This window comes from Mastomys coucha, chromosome X (assembly GCF_008632895.1).
Source record: "Mastomys coucha isolate ucsf_1 chromosome X, UCSF_Mcou_1, whole genome shotgun sequence".
Taxonomy (NCBI): Eukaryota; Metazoa; Chordata; class Mammalia; order Rodentia; family Muridae; genus Mastomys; species Mastomys coucha.
The window spans coordinates 133,024,027-133,038,781 of NC_045030.1; positions in this window are offsets into that span (position 1 = coordinate 133,024,027).

Genomic DNA, 14,755 nt, shown 5'->3' on the forward strand with positions numbered 1-14,755 from the left:
TTTTTTTTTTTAAGAACACGAGTTCTGAGGATTGAACTTAGGTCCTTTTCCTTGCACAGCAAGCATTTTCCTAACTGAGCCATTTCAACAGACCCCTTTGTTTTTGAGACACTTATTACCTAGCTCAGGCGGGCCTCTGGCTCTGCATCTTCCTTCCTCAGCATGTGCTCCGACATAGAGGAGGGCCCCCATGCCCAGCATTACATTTAGCTTTATTTAAAAGTTTACAAATACGTTATTATTCACCAAAGATGCTGTAGATGCCGTTTATTGATGGGTGAAGTACCAGACTTGATTTCTTCTAGCAACTCAACCTGCTGGCCAACTTCTACTGATGATTGATTGCCTCTCTCAACCACTTCCCAGTTTATCCATGTCTAATGACATTTAAGTTAAATGTAAAAATGTAAGTTGTCGCTATTGTGACTAACATGAGTGATGTCGTTCGTTTCCTTTAGATATGTACCCAGTTTGGGGATTTCTAGATAATTTTGTGTTGGACTCTAGGTGATTTTTTTTCCATAATGGATGTGCTAATTTGCATCTGCAGCAACAGTTTGTAAAGGCTTCCTTTTCTCTACATCCACACCAGCAATTGTTTTCTTTGTCTTTTTTTTTTTTTTTTTTTTTTTTTTTTTTTTTTTTTTTGGCACTTTAACTAGAGTGAGGTATCACCGCATTATGATTTTTGTTTCTGTCAGACTGAGAGTTTTGCGTACACGTATACTAGGAGTGGGCCTTGTCCCTCCACCACCAATCTATGTCCCTCTAGCTCAGTTTTTACCTTTTATTTTGTGATAGGTTCTCATTGAGGTTCCTGGGCTGTCCTTGAAATTACTTTGTAGCCCAAGAATGTTGAACATGTGTTCATCCTTCTCAACATTCCAAGTAACTGGAGGTAGTTACAGACCTGCACCATCAAGCCCCAATGAGCATGTTGAAGCCTATTGGCTTTTTGTATGTCTTTTTTTTTTCTTTTTGTGAATTAACTTTACCCATAAGGCTCATGAAACTGGGTAAGTGGTTATAAAAATAGGAAACAATTGGTGAGGAAGAAGCAATTCTTTCATGGTATAGAAATGTGCAAGTTGCCCAGGGCCCATTGGTAATGCAGGTTTGTGAGTCTGTGGCCCTTAATAAGTACCACACACACATACACACACGCACACACACACACACACACACACACAGAGAGAGAGAGAGAGAGAGAGAGAGAGAGAGAGAGAGAGAGAGAGAGAGACAGAGACAGAGAGACAGATGAAAAAACCATCATTAGTTCATTGAATTGAGTTTGAATGGAATAATTTCTTTGATTTGCCTTTGATCTCTCTACCTGGCACAAATAGAAAGAGACTCCACAAGACATGAAACACTGTGTAATGTGGTACCTTTTATTGGGAAATCAAGCATATATGTATGCATTTAAACATAGATACATATACAGACTATACATCCAATCAGCTCAATGTCCACAGCGGACTGGTTTCAGAACCCCTGAGACACCAAATTTTGTAATTGTTCTAGTATCTTGCATAAAATGGAGTAGCAACTGCATATAGCCTACCCTTATTCTCTTGTATACTTTAAATCATCTCTAGATTACTTTTAATGTGTAATAAATGTAAATACTATGTAAATCAATGTTGTGCTGTATTTTTCTTTAAAAAGTATACCTGTTCAGTCCAAAATGTTTTTAATCTGGGGTTGATTAAATATATTTACTATATAAAGTTAACTAAACAATATAAATATATGTGTATATGTGTAAGTAATGATATGTGTATAATAAATACATGTATATAATAAAATATATAAGTATATGTATAGATGTAGAAGCCATGGATAAAAATATGACTGGAAGCACATAATAATATAATAAAAATAATGTATATCAAGATGATACCTTTGAATCAGACTTCTCCATTGAATTCCTTGTGTTTGTCTTTTAAACTTACTTTTTTAAAGCTTCCAAAATACACAAAAATACAGACACCAAAATAATCTCAGTACATGTATTACTTTGGTGCAGAAATAATTAAACCCACACAGCTACACATACATACTCATAAATAAAATAAATAATTCTTTAAAAACGGTTTATTTTAAAGATATTTTAACAGGAATGTTGTTTATGTCTCCTGACAAATTCAGTCCCCCTTTCAGAATGATCTACTGCCATTTCTTCCTCCATAAACATAGTATATCATTTGGAAAGCCTTCTTCTTCCCTAGGTTCTTACATTCAAGCCTTGGCCATCTCACTCTCTTCTTCTAAGATGTGCAGGTATGGTCCTCCTGTCCTGCTTGCTTCTGGGCATTGTGAGTGTATTTTTACCATTGTGGAATTTGGGGTTTGTGGCCTCATAAGCATTTAGCAGGATTGGTAGCTGGGGTTCCAAGCATTCCTCAGACTCTCTCCAGCTTGCTTTGTCAAAAGTGATTCCCCAGAGGCAAGTGAGCTGCTAAGAGTCCAGGGCTTGGCCTCCTCCAGCTTTGGTGCCACTAGGCACCAAAACAAGACAATAAACAAGACAGTAAATGAATATCTATGCAAATTCTATTATTGTTGCTCCACGGGGCAATCAAGGGGCTATGACATAAAGTTTCACTATGTCTCCCCCAAACAAGGCAGCTGGAAGATAAGTGAAGGAAGTTGAATTCCAGAGTACTGGGCTGCTCTGACACCCTGGGGTTTGCTACACAGAACCAGGAAATGCTTCAGCAGAATGTACCAGAACCCTCTCATTCCTGTGAATTTCTTTCCTGGGGCAGAGGTGTAGGAATAAAAGCCAGATCCCCTCTGCTCTAGGGCCTTTGGGTAATAAACTCTGAACCGTCTACGTGATCTTTGTTATTCTGAGCCCTCTGTTCACTTGGACAGGGTCAAATGCCTTACCCTGGAGGAATCACACAGAATTACAGGGCATTGTCAGACTGTGGGATTCAGGGTGTGTGTGAGCTTCTCCTATCATATTCTGACCTATCCCATAAGGTCACATACCCCAAGTGCCTGGATGGACGTGCTGAAACCCAAAAAGATATCAGGGTAGCAGATCTGCCTGGTGCCTTTCAAAAGTTGAGTATAGGAAGGCACTGGTTCCTGTCCTGACTCCGCCACTCAACTGGCCTGTGATCTTCGAAACAGATAATCTTCCCAAGGAAGCAGGCTGAACCAGAGCATCTGGGTAGAAGGATAAGGGACGCTCTTGGGATAAACACCTACAGGGGAAAAGATAACAGTGCTGACCAGAGAAGGAAGTGAAAATTAAAACAGCTTCAGGGACACTTCAGATGTCCCCCTGGAATCTCCAAGAGGTCGTGATTTGCATCAGGGAGCCAGATATTCATGAGCCCACCTTTGAGCAGTCACTAGATACAGGCTATCACCCAGAACCCAGGGATGAGGTACATCTTTAGACATCTTAGGCTTTCTTCAAACAGAACCCTTCCTGGAGAAGGAATAATCTTTGTACTGTGACTGCCAGCATGGCCTTGTAGTTGTTGAAGGTTGGGTGTAAAGTAGAGGCGATTGTAAACGTGGAAGAAGGGCTTTGGAGCTAGATGGCACTTGGAATCCAAGTGTCATAAGCTATAGAATATAAGGAATGTCACGTATACTCTCTAAAGCTATTTATTCACTGAAAGAAATGGAACTCTTGGCCTGCTGTGCATGATTGTTGGGAGAAGCGAATAGACAAGGTTGAGGGAATGCCACCTCTAAAGCATCACAGAACTCTGCACTCTTAGTTCTCTTCTCTGAACCCAAAATACCCAACCCAAACAATGGTTTGAAGACTAGTTTGCAATTGTATGTAAACTGGCGGAAGTCTTGCAAACTCATAACTCTAGAAAACTCTGACCCATGGGAACGAAATGCCCAGTATACGTTCAAGCTGCCCCTGGTCTGCCTGTCTCTCACAGTCACAGGCCCTTCAGTCCTAAGGTCTCAGATTACATCCTATCCCCCTACATTAAGAAGCATGAGTCAGCATTGGTTGGGTTTTTCAACGACATGCATGCATTCTCAGCCACCACATGGGGCCATCAGCCTGAGAGTTACTGAAGGTAATTCTCAACTGCTACTTCTCTGAAACTCAGGGCTCATCACTGGCCACTGGCTCCAGGGAAGATGAGTGCCACAGTTTCCTTCACCTCTCTCTCTTCATGTGGGAAGAACGAGACATGACAGCAAGAGTTAGAAATACTCCACAAACAGCAGGGCTTTTGCCATGAGGCCTTGGGTTTAACTTGTATTCTCTAACTACTGAGACCCAGGAGTAGACAACTGAGTCCTGCTTGTGGCGGCTAGAAACTCTTACAGATCATGTGATGCAATCCTTCCCTCTGCACGAGTTTGCCTGGGTCCAGAGTCCCTTGACCTTCCTGTCTCTTCACCACAGCCCCAAAAGCTGAGGTTCTCAATATGTTTACACTAGTCTAACAGCACCTGCACCATATGTCACAAATGCACATTCTCAGACCCTCCCCACACCACTTCATGTGATTCTGATAGGGGTCTAAGTTCAGACTGGGCATAAGCTCTAGTTGCGCAAATCATGTTACAAGCACAGGGTGGATGTAATTTGCTTGTTTTGGGGGAGGGAGAGGAAAGGCATTTGAGACAGGGTCTCACGTAGCTCCAGATGGCTTGGAGCTTGCTATACAACCAAGGATGACCCAGAACCCCTGATCCCCCTGCCTCTACCTCCCAGGAGCTAGAACTATAGTTAGTTATGTACCACCATGCCAGGCTATAATTCACTTCTTCATCTTCACATTTTCTGGTAACTTCTTTCTTACTACACAGAAGAAATCACAGAAGACAGAAACACTGATGGAGAGGGTTTCTAATGCCACAGTTCCTAATTATAAGGCAATGCCTTTCCACTTTACTGATCTAACTCGATTCACACCTAATTCTTATTTCTCTAGTTGCTTGTTGCTCCTGGAAAAAGCTTCGGCATCCCAAACAGAACATTTGGAATATAACGCAAACAACCATGTTGAACAAAGATTTAAAATGATTGATTTCATTACAGCCACTAGTGTAGCATATGAAAGGATTTGTTTTTTAACTCAACTTGTAAAGACCCAGGGAAAGCAAACAGATCACCGGAATACAAAGAAAATCAAGGGCAGGGCTGGGCAAGACACACTTTCCAAATGACAGCTCAATTAGAGATCTAAATGGATCCAGGGAGCTAAATAAGTGAGGCTACTTTACAGGAAGAGAAGCCTGTAAAGGGCCAGCACACTGGAGTACAATGAAGCTTGGAACCCTCCCCTGGGGAAGGAGGTCACTGGGGCACAGTAGGGCTGGCTAAGAGCCTGGGGAGGAAGCACAAGAGACATGAGGAAATGATCTGAGAAGCTCAGGAGAGCACATCAGGGCTTGGAGCTCAGACCTAAGGGCTGGTGGTGTGGAAAGTTAGAGGGATAGCATAGCAGGTGGGCTCAGCTCTGCTCTGAATAAAGAAAGTAAAGGCTTGCTGAGGGCAGAGGCTGGAGCCTACAGTTTCCCTGTACCTGCCAATCCTAGTGTGATGACAATAAGAAAGTGCTCGGTTGTAATGGAATTAGGATTCTCTATGAGAAATGTCACACTGAGAGCTAAATGTGATTCCGTTTATGAATCTGGCCCCTTAAGCCAGGGGAAAGGCTTATCTCCCATGATAGGCAACTAGGGCTCACGACTAAATTTGCACACACATATTTTCTGACCTTTGCTTCATCTTTTTGTATAAATTGTAGCACTAATATGGGTAAGAAGTATACAGATTGAGATTTGATTTTTTTCTCCTTAATTCTGATCCAAACTTTAAACTTATTGTCTTATTAAAAACAGGTTTAGCTATCAGAGATCACACAAAGCTTTTCGTACACTAAGCAAGCACTCTCCCTGAGCTGGACCATGTTAGTTAGTTCTCGATGTCCTTCTGGTTTGTTTGTAGTTCTAGATGATCTTGAATGCATACTGATCTTCTACTCTCATCCTCTAGATTGCCAGGATTCCAGACATGGATCACCAGGACTGGTTTGTTTTCTCTTAATATGGGTGAGCATTTAAGCTCAGAGCCAGGCCTTATAGCTGAAGGCTCTTCTTCCACTTCCTCCCAATGTCCTGACATCGGAACTAAACCTAAGTGAGATTCATTTCTTCTTTTTTCACAGTTGGCATGAAACTGCAGCAGAGAGCTCCTTTAAAAAATGAGGCTTTCCCAAAGAATTCTCCTGCTTGTGCTGTACTTGGATTTAAAGTGACTCCCTGTCTTCTCTAGGGACTTATTTGGGGACCAGGGAATTGGTCATTGGCTTTGAATAGAATCATGTGTGCTTAGAGTTTTTGTTTTTCTATTGTGACAAATTATGACCAGGGTGTCAGAGCACTTTAGGGAAAATCAGAGGAATGTTCGAGGGACAAGAAAGGGAGTTCCTGAGGCTTCAGATCAGGCAGGGGTGTCCTGTTGGTTCAGCAAAATCTGTCTTTGTGAAAGTTGGTGACTCTTAGTGTCAGCTGACCATGGGCACATTCTCCAGTCTATAATTGAGATTTTCTCCAGACCACATAGCATTCAGAAGGAAGAAACACTTGCCTAACTGGTGTACAGGGGAATATTTAAGGTATGTGTTGTGGAAGGCTTGTTCCAGGTGAACAGGTATGTTTGGGGAGACACACTTAAATGGTAGAATAAGCTGGCTATTCTATGCATTGTCAAAAACATCAAAGATTTTTATGTTATTATGGAAAAAAGTGACCTAAAAGGAACCATGAACAAAGAAACTGTCCACAAAACAAAACAAAAAACTTGGAGTGAACATTGATCTTGAAAGACATGCATGCATGTTTTGAGGGGAATGGCCTTTTTTTCTGCAACTTTGAAATGCATACAAAAATTAGACGTGTTAGTAGAAAAATAGAACACAGAAACAAATGATAAAGCCAATGCAACAAAATATAAATTTAAAGTACATTTTTTTTTTTTTACTTATTCACTGCATGGTTCTGTCAATTTTTTTTTAAAGTTTGAAAATGATATTGTTTTCATCAGGAAGATGTTGAAATTAGTATCATTCTTAAAGATCCAATGAGCAAGAATCAGATCTATGCTGAATTCCTCCATTCTAATTTCCAGAGTGGAGATGACAGGGGTTGTAATATCATCAAATTATTGCCCCACTTTCTATTTCTGTGTCAGAGGTGGCATATTTGTTAGAGAAGATGAACATATCTGTGATGGTGTATATATGCTTGGCCCAGGGAGTGGCACAATTGGAAGGTGTGACCTTGTTGGAGTAGGTGTGTAACTGTGGGGTGGGCTTTAATACCCTAGTCCTAGCTGCCTGGAAGTCAGTCTTCCACTAGCAGCCTTCAGATGAAGGTGTAGAGCTCTCAGCTCCTCCTGCATAATGCTTGCCTAGATGCTGCCCTGATCTCACCTTGATGATACCGGACTGAAACTCTGAACCTGTAAGCTAGCCCTAATTAAATGTTGTCCTTTATAAGACTTGCCTTGGTCATGGTGTCTCTTCACAGTAGTAAAACTCTAACAAGACAACATCTTTGGGTATTTGATATATGGCCGTTGGTATTTAATATGTTAAGGTCCTCCCTTCTATACTGTTTAGAAAACATAATAAGAAGGTTCAGATGCACATAAATTAGACATGAATACATATTTCTTTCTTTCTCTTTTGGTGCTAGAGAGTGACTCCAGTGATCTTCTACATGTCATGTAAACACTCTGAGCCACACCCTCACACGACAATAGGCCTCTGTCATTGTGCTACATAGCTCTGGTTAACTCTCTAAGATTCCACTGTAAAATGGTTTAAGAAAACTGGCTATCCCACAGAATGTCCCATTGATCCACTTTATCAAAACAAGAAATTGCTTTCAGCCTAGAAGCTTCAGCAATACACAATTACTCACAGTATGGAGGATAAACCCTGTGAAGATTAAAGGCCCTACCACATCAATAAAATTTTAGGTGCCCATGAGTAGGGGACAAAGCAATTACAACCTAGGTAAAAGACAGGAAGTAAAAGATCTGGTAGGGTTTTCCATCTGGAGGCTTGTCCTCATCTATATGCTAGGTGATGCAAATTCCTTATACTTTGAGCAGAGGCCAAAATAAGAAAGCACTCTGCATCTGCAGCATCTATACACTACAATGTTGTTTGGAGCAAATGACCATTATATCCTATAGTGGCAGGGAAATGGCTAGCCATTTATAGCAAGCCTATGGGGATAATCACAATGTAGGCCTCAAGGACTTAAGAAAGGATAATTATAGGCCTTTAGCAAATAACCTGTATGCTTTAGGTCCTGGTATAAATGGAACAAATGGATGACAGGAAAACAACTATGTTTGTGGCTACAACTGTTCATCATGACCTGGGGTTGGTCATTCCCACCAAACTACATCAGATGGGCCTAGTTATGAGCTTTTATAAAGAAGAGGTTCAGCGCCAGGGACACACATACCTGTTTTAGTAGGTAGACCAGACACAAGTCGTCCACTCTGATTTTACCAGCATCTCTTCATAGCCAGCAGACAAAGGAGATAAATCGCCTGAGCTTAGTCCATGGATGGACTGTCATGATATGCAGGTGTAAGCTGAAAATGAATGACAGTCCTATTATTCAGGGTGGCTTTGACAGAAAGTGATGAGGGATTCTGACTGGCCATCAGGTAACATCATCTTTAGGCCTATGTAAGAGATTAGCTTCTCTGTCATCCTCATTTTCCTTTCTCTTTCATAGGTGGGGATTCAAATAGTATTTCTTACTTGCATCCTGGTAACTAACAGTATCTCAGAATGCTTCTTCATGCAATCGTACCTGTTTTTCTTTCACTTTTCAATTTGCAAGATCTTTTTACCATTGGTGCTATTACTGCATATGTTCTAGATACCTTCTAATCTAGCCTTTATTTTTAAACAGTTTAAATTATTTTTTGGTAAGCTGGAGGATGGGGAGGCAGACTACAAAATACTGTCTTATAGTCATGACATGGCTGTTTGCACTCACAAACTCAGAGCACTTGTGCTTACCTACAGACAGCCTGCACAAGTTCGAGCTAGCCAGATTTACAGCATAGATAGGGTGGATCTTTAAACCCCACTCCTTACTGGCAAGCTGTTGTCAGTGGATATTTGCTAGGGGAAAGATAGTCATTCTTAACCTAGGCTATATCTACTGATAGATTCCCCATGATCTAGGTAATACCAGAAACACATACATACATGGGAAGCACTAACTAGACTTGGTGGGCTATAAAAAAATCCATAGTTTAGAGGGGGACATTCGGACAGGGTGATATTAGGGAAGTTGGAGAAATGGTGGTAAATATGATTACATTTCATTGTACACATGTATGAAATTTTCAAGAATAAAGAGATAAATTAAGTGTCCTTGGCAAACCAAATAATTCATTTTTAACTACATCTTCTCATGTTCCCTGATACCTATCAAAAAGTAATGAGTTTTTGCTCATAGACATTAACCTCAAAGGACTCATGATATAATAAGAGGTAAAAGCAAACTACAAAATAATGGATAGAGAACATTTACCACCCCCACTCCCTTTTATTATAGGGCTCACTAAGGTTCTTTGCAAAGTTCATTTTTGAAATTCCTAGGATGGGCCCAAGATTTTTGTCTTTTTTCAAATAAAAGACATAGAGGAGGAGCTTTATCCACTATCTGTGTTTAAACGTGTTATATATCATAGAGAAAGGTATAAAGATACACATCAGATTAACATTGCTTACTCCTGATGGAAGAAACCAGAAGAAATGAGAATGCAATGCCATTATTTACATAGTTCTGTTATTCTTATGAGAATGGGTGTGAATTCCTTATGACTTTCCTTTAACATGTTGATTTTTAAAACCATGTCAAAAGCCTTCAAAAAATCGAGAGTAACACAAAGCTGTTAGAGGGACAGTAGGGAAGGTTGTCCTGATTCTTGGCCAAGCCTTTCTTCTCAGCCCCACTACATCAGGCATTTCCCCTGAATAAAGGCAGCTAATCCTGACTAGTGGTAGATGAGGCTTACACCTATGGGACCATGAAATAGTTAACAGAGTTTCTACGTTGTTTAAATTTTGGTTCACACCAAAAATAGTTTATACAGGTTGTGTAACAGCTGCTGTTGAAATTATGTCTAATGGAAGGTTTTGATTCACACCAAAAACACTTACATGTGTTTTGAGTGGCTAAAACTTCTGGTTTCCTAGGAACTAACTATACAAGTCTCCCCTGGGGACTCTGAAATCATCCTTCTTACTTTTTTGCCTGGTTCACTGCCTTGGAAACATTCAAAACAGATTGGCTGATCTGCTTCTAGGCATTGGGATTATGAGACTTGCTTGTCTTTTTATTTAGGAAAAAAAATGTTTTTCTGATTATGCAAGTAATTACATGCTTACTGTAGGAAATTTGAAAAAGAAAGAAAAGTATAAAAAGAAATAAAATAAGAATCAGTCATAACCCTACTTTTCAGAAGCAACCCGTGTTAACCTCTTGGCACGTTACCTTCCAATATCATTTCCAGGCACTTTTTATAGAGTTGAGCTCATTTTTGGATATAGAATTTTGTATACTGTTTTAATTATGCAATGTCATGCAAATAAGCAATGTCTAATAAGTTATGCCTTTATAATGTCTCATCTTGTTTAGATGAATTCTGGTTTACTTTATAATGCCCTTTTTATGTACACTAAGTTGTTTCTATTATGAAAATACTATCACAGTTTGTACATCTGGGAATAAAACTATATCTGAGGGAATGAAGTGATGGCTTGTCAGTTATGAGTACTTTCGACTCTTCCAGAGGACTGGAGTTTGCTTCTTAGCACCCACATCAGGCAGCTTACAGCTGCCTCTGACTCCAGCCTCAGGGAACTACATGCCTTCTTCTGGCCTCTGCAGACACCTGCACACATGTTGCGTGCACACACAGACCAGACACATTATTAAAATAAATCATAAAGTCTTTTCATTGAAGCCACTGCCTATGTGTAATGCTGGTGATAGTGTTGGCTCACACTTGTACTGTAATTACTGATTTCCAGTTTTTCGCCTATGAACTAGCATGTGGTTAGCATAGTACATTCTGGGATATCTTAAACCCCCCAACTAAGGAGGCTGACTTCCAGAAAATGGAGAAGGAAACAAATGAAGTCATAGTTCCAGTGACAGAAAAAGACAAATATGCTATGCTAAGGTCCAAATAGAATGAGTTCCTAGAATAGCGACAACAATGATATCTTTATATAAAGCAAAAATGTTTATGTAGGTATTCTTGCATTGTGCTTTGTTCCCATCTGAGGTGTTCAGTCAAAAATGCGTACATATTGTTTCTTCTAGTTGAAGGCTGCTAGAAATACCTCCTCCAGGTGAGCTGCATACTGCTAGATGAACTAATGCTACATTCAGCATCTCATTAAAACTTTTTTTTCCATTCTAAGTGTGTGCCTCTTTCCAACTCCGAAGTGATGACGGTTGGAAAGATATATACATTCCCATTCTGCTTTGGCACTCCTCCAAAGCCTTGCAAATAACAGGACCATAGTTTTTATTCATTTAAAAATTAACATGCTGGGCAGTGGTGGTGCATGCCTTTAATCCCAGCACTTGGGAGGCAGAGACAGGCGGATTTCTGAGTTCGAGGCCAGCCTGGTCTACAGAGTGAGTTCCAGGCCAGCCAGAGCTACACAGAGAAACCCTGTCTCGAAAAAAACAACAATAACAACAAAATTAAAATATTACATCACTTCTGCCTTCTCTTTCCTCCTCTAATCCCTTCCATGTCTGCTCTCTTCAATACCTCCTGTATCCCTACCCTTGCTCCCCCACAGAGTAAAGGCTGTAGTTGTTTGAAAACAACACTCTCCCCCAAAGGTGTGATTATTTGAAGATAAACATGAAAGATGGCTTAGCAAAATGTCATTAGTTTGCAAAGTGAGGATTGGTTCTACACTACGGTATTCTGCAACCCCTGTGTGAATGTGCTCAGAGTTCTCCATAAGATGAAGAATGAAATGGAGGAAGACAGAGTGAGAGGTTGAGTGGGATTCAGTGAGGAAGAGGGAGAGAGACTATGGAAACTGTAGATAAAAATGAAAAGAACAAATCCAAACAATCCACCTGATCATCATAGAAAAGATAACATTTAACTTGGTTTTGAGTTAGAATTTTTTCACCTGTAACCCATTTTCTAAAACAGTTAGGTAACTGCCCAGCCAGTTTTAAAGGATACACTCAAAATGTGTGGTTTTGTGACCACACATTTAGCTGTGGTAAGCAGAAATCCTACTGACTCCTAAATAATTGAGGAACTCATATTGCACTGACTTAGAAACTGTGCTGCCGTCAATCGCCACTGCCTTCCAGCCCTTGTAGAACACAAAAGTGAAGGTGACTAACTTTACAGTTTCACAGAGGCCAACCAGCCTTTCCACAGATAAAAGCAATACATAGAAAAACAGTTTTTCTACCAGCATACCCTCCCATCCCCCAACTCTGCTGACTTCCTCCGCAAAACCAGTTACTCTAGCCAGTTTTTCCAAGTCTCTGTCCCAGCCTCTGGCATGTGATACTGTGATATTACTGGTCTTTCTAACCTCTAAAATGACAACGAGGTTGAAGTCAAGCCTCTGTCTCACCCGGGTTTTTTTGTTGTTGTTGTTGTGTTGTGTTGTGTTGTGTTTTGTTTGTTTTCTTAATACATAGGACAGTCCAGGAAAGTTATAAGGAACATGATAAGTACATGGGAACTGAACAAAGGAATAAATATATAAAACTACTGAAACTGGAGCATGGAAATGGACGGCTAAGATCTGGCTTATAGGCTTTTAAAAGCTGTACAGACTTGAGACAGTTCCTTAACCTCTGTGAGTCTCAGCTGCAAACCGAGGATGCCAATGCCAAACTTTCCTACTTCACAATGTGATTGCAACACTGGAAATCAACTGGAAGTAATGCGTGTGAAAGTATTCTCAAAACCAAAGGGAACGAAGGCCATCTGTGTTGTGTTGAGAAAGACAGCCAGTGTTGAGGGTTGCTTTTCCTGGGTCGCCATGAGATTAAAACAATGTGATAGATGTCAAACACTTGGCAAGGCACCTGGAACGAAGCCTGAATATTCTCTTGAATGTGAAGAGGTCCTAGTGGGTGAGATTATCTGTGAGCTGGTATTATGGGCCTTTAAAATCACCCTCAGACCTCTGATGTCATGGCAGTCAATGTCTTCATAATCTACGTGTATGTACTCATAATCTCCAGGTAGCCCCTTTAAAGACCGCTGTTGCCTCCACTGGGTCTAAGCATGGTCTTTATTTGTGTGTATATGTTTGAATTGCATATGAAGATATGTATGTGTACATATATGTGTATGTATCTGCATATAACTAGATGGATTTTATTAATGCTGAGTACTTTATTGTACTGAGTATAATGGCAGTCCCAACTAAAGTGTACCTATCTCTATGTTCATCTATGGAAATGTGTGTGTGGCTTGTTATGTTTATATGTACATAAAGATACACTGTGTAATAATACATAGATATATAAAAATAGTAAAATATATATTTGTATATGTTCATGTATCTTGGTAAGAATTTGTCACCCTGGCTTATTTTAAAGCAAGGATGAACAGAAGTTGTTAGCCCTACTAGGTTCAGGTTTGAGAAGGCCACAGGCCAAAGCCCTGTTAACATGACTCTCCAGGTATATACTGTAATATCAAAATGAAGGTCTGGCAGGCAGGGCTAAGAGGAGATAGATCTTCATGGCACAGATAGATATGGTCGCTGAAGCAATATGGGTATAAGGGAGAAGACAAAAAATGAGTATTGAAATGTCAGGATCTATGGTACAAGAAGAAGAAATCACAGGCCAGTGAGGATCCTGTGCACAGGAAAAAAAATGCTTTGCCTGGGGGCCTTCCACTGAAGAATGTGGAGAAAGGGGACAAGCAGCAATGTGAAGGGGAGCAAACGGTCAAGAGACTTATGTGCAGCTTTTGTTGATTCCTACAGAGTCTCATTAAGGATCACTGGGAGTCAAAAACAGTGCTAAAGAAAATCAACTTGACATTAAAGACACAAGAAACCCCACAAATGTTGATGGAGTGCTCCCCCAAAATGCAAAATCAGGAGAAAACTTCAGGAGCCAGAGATTCAAATAGACCAGTTCTCCCTTCCCCAGAGTTTGTCCATGGATGACTTTACTGTGTTCTTGTTATTTCAGAGAACCACAAACACTATCTAGAAGCTGAAGCCTTTATTGAACTGCCAACCCAAGATCTTTATCTTCTTCGCTTTAGATTTTCCATGACACTCAAGAGGAAGAGAGCTCAGAGGATGATCCAGTGATTTCAGAAATCTTACATTTGCTGATTCTTATTGTGTCACTTTGGAGGAAGAAAATGATGGTGGCAAGGCACTCTGCGAAGAAAGGGCTAATTTCTCCATCTCTTTCATACACCCTTTCCCCAAACAAACCTGATATTTGGCTTGTTCCTCACTTGAGACTAACAGTGGAGACATAGGCAAGTCCCTTTCCAACAGAGGCAAAGGGGTTCTGATTCCAATGGTTCACAATCTAAGTATGCTAGATTACTTCTAAAGGAAGACAACAACACATGATATCTTGCAGTTTCATTTTCAGTGTGACTGGGGTTTTCCCATCCTCAAGTAGAAGAGGCCATTTTCTTTCTTTCCTTTCCTTCCTTCCTTTTTTTTTTTTT